The following is a 2175-nucleotide window of genomic DNA, read 5'->3' as shown; positions in this document are numbered from 1 at the left end:
ACAAAATGAACAAAAATAAGCATGCAAAATAAAAACTAAATCAAATAAACTATAAGAAACTACAACTACAAAAACAAAAAAAACATGCAAAATAAAAAATTAATTTGAATAAAACGAACTTAATGAATTCTACTAGATAGAGCATGCAAGATAAAGAACTATTTCAACTACTGGGTCATCTTTGTCTTCTCCAACGTCGATCTGAAACAGATACGGTGGCAAACAGATTAATAAAGAGCAATTGAAATTAAGTATATCAAGTATCCTCACCTTAATTAATTATAGAAGTAACATTCCAAAGTTTACAGGTGTGAAAAGTAAACCAACTCCAAGAGGAACACCGTAGCAGAGAATTTGTTATTTCAGTGGAATTCAAATAAATATCCAGTTGCTCTCACTCATGGGTTGAAAATTAACTGCATGATGTTACAAGGCGAAGACGAAACAGCAAATCAAGAATATAATCCAAGACCACACCCATGTAGACATTGGCTGTTTCAGTACAACCAAACTGAACATTAATTCTCTCTCATTTATTGTATAACCTGCAGAAATGGACAAAAAACATATTAATTACACATATAATTAAGAAACACAAATAAAAACGCATCAAAAAGCAAGTAAAATTAGTTGAATTATAAAATAACAAGGGTTATTTCAACGCCATTTTATATCACAACCATAGATCACGACATAGATAGATGTCAAATAACACGACGTCAATTTACGATGCAGACAATAGACAAAAGGTTAAAAAGAAAATCCATAGATAGATAAACTCCATAGTTAGATCAATGATAATTTATTCTGTGGGAAATAAAAGCTGTCAAGAGATATAGATGCACATAATAAACTCAATTTATACTGTTTAGAATAGGTACTTGTAACGGAAACTTCGTAACAAATTAATAAAGAGCAATTAATATTAATGAAGTCACGTATTCTCACCTTAATTGTAGAAAGTGGCGTTCTAAAGTCTACCAGTGTGATGAGCAAACCAAATCTAGGAGGGATCACTGCAAACAATCTGTTGTTCCAGTCTCTTCCAAATTAATTAATTTCCAACTGCTTCTGTTGTTACGGCAAAAGTTAACTGCACAAAGTTGCAATGTGAAGACATCAAAGGCATCGGTTGCTTCAGTAACATCAAAATTAACTGCAATCCCTCGTCATTTGTGGGACAATCTATATAGAAACAGGCAAGAAAAGGTAATTAATTATCACTTTTAAAGAAAGTAAATCAGTAATATTTTCATGTGGCGATATAGTGGTAAAGTTAGAAATTAACTTTCATGTTGATAGAAAGGTCAGTTCTACAAAAATTCTGTTTCCATTTCTGAAAAGTTGTCTATTGAAGCAAGTTACAAATCTTCAAGAAATCAAGTTCCTGGGACCCTCATTTACTAATTTTAATTGATACTGTTACATACCAGTTTATTGTCATAAATCCCTTCTTCAGCAGCACACTTCTTCAGCACATTGTCTCCGTTCCCAATGGAAAAGCACTTTCATGCTTTCTTTATGACCATAGAAACAGTCACTTTGTGGAGTCAATGAGAACCGACACAATCAATGCTCCACAATTAAATGGCATCTGGAGTTCTTCTTACATCCCTGTAAAATCAAATATTACGAAAAAGTATTCAAATATAATAAATTTAGACCCCCTACTAAGTAGAGTGCATATATAAATTGTTAAAGTAACACCGTACCCTTTTGTCTTTTAAAATCAAACAGATACACTACATATATATAATACAGCTTGTATGCTCACCTTAATTAACTACAAGAGCATCCAGGATGAAAATTTAACAGTTTCGTTCCCAACGGAAAAAAGGCACTTTCATGCTTTCTTTAGAATCATGGGCACAGCTACTTTCCGGGGAAAATGAGGACTAATACAACCAATGCTCGATAATTTCATAATTTAATGGTATCCGGAGTTCTTCTAATGTTCCTGTAAAATGAAATTTTATAAAGTGTTCAGATTATTATTAAGTATTAAGTAAATAATCTGCACAATACATTGTTAAAGTGATGCTGATCTTTTTCTTTGTTAATATCAAATAAATACATTACATATAGAAAATACAGTATGCATGCTCACCTTAATTAACTACAAGAACCTTCGAGATGAAAGGTTAACAGCTAAAACACCATAGGAGACGACTTATC

The 2175-nt window shown here is 32.0% G+C and overlaps 1 long non-coding RNA gene across 2 annotated transcripts in view; it reads right to left on the bottom strand.

Annotated features, from left to right (window-relative positions):
• Nucleotides 1-523: 523 nt before the first annotated feature.
• The window catches only part of LOC112904378, a 3544-nt gene continuing 1892 nt past the window's right edge, over nucleotides 524-2175 (bottom strand). Inside the window, exons 1-5 of one of the 2 annotated variants that reach the window (XR_003231056.1) lie at nucleotides 2108-2175; nucleotides 1775-1957; nucleotides 1431-1614; nucleotides 949-1185; nucleotides 524-545 (exon numbers count right to left, since the gene is read on the bottom strand). This is a non-coding gene — a long non-coding RNA (uncharacterized LOC112904378). The remainder of the gene's footprint in view (nucleotides 546-948; nucleotides 1186-1430; nucleotides 1615-1774; nucleotides 1958-2107) is intronic. The other variant, XR_003231057.1, reaches the window with a different exon arrangement.

Source organism: Agrilus planipennis, unplaced genomic scaffold (genome assembly GCF_000699045.2).
Source record: "Agrilus planipennis isolate EAB-ADULT unplaced genomic scaffold, Apla_2.0 scaffold223, whole genome shotgun sequence".
Lineage (NCBI taxonomy): Eukaryota > Metazoa > Arthropoda > Insecta > Coleoptera > Buprestidae > Agrilus > Agrilus planipennis.
This window is presented reverse-complemented; position numbering and strand designations above follow the sequence as displayed.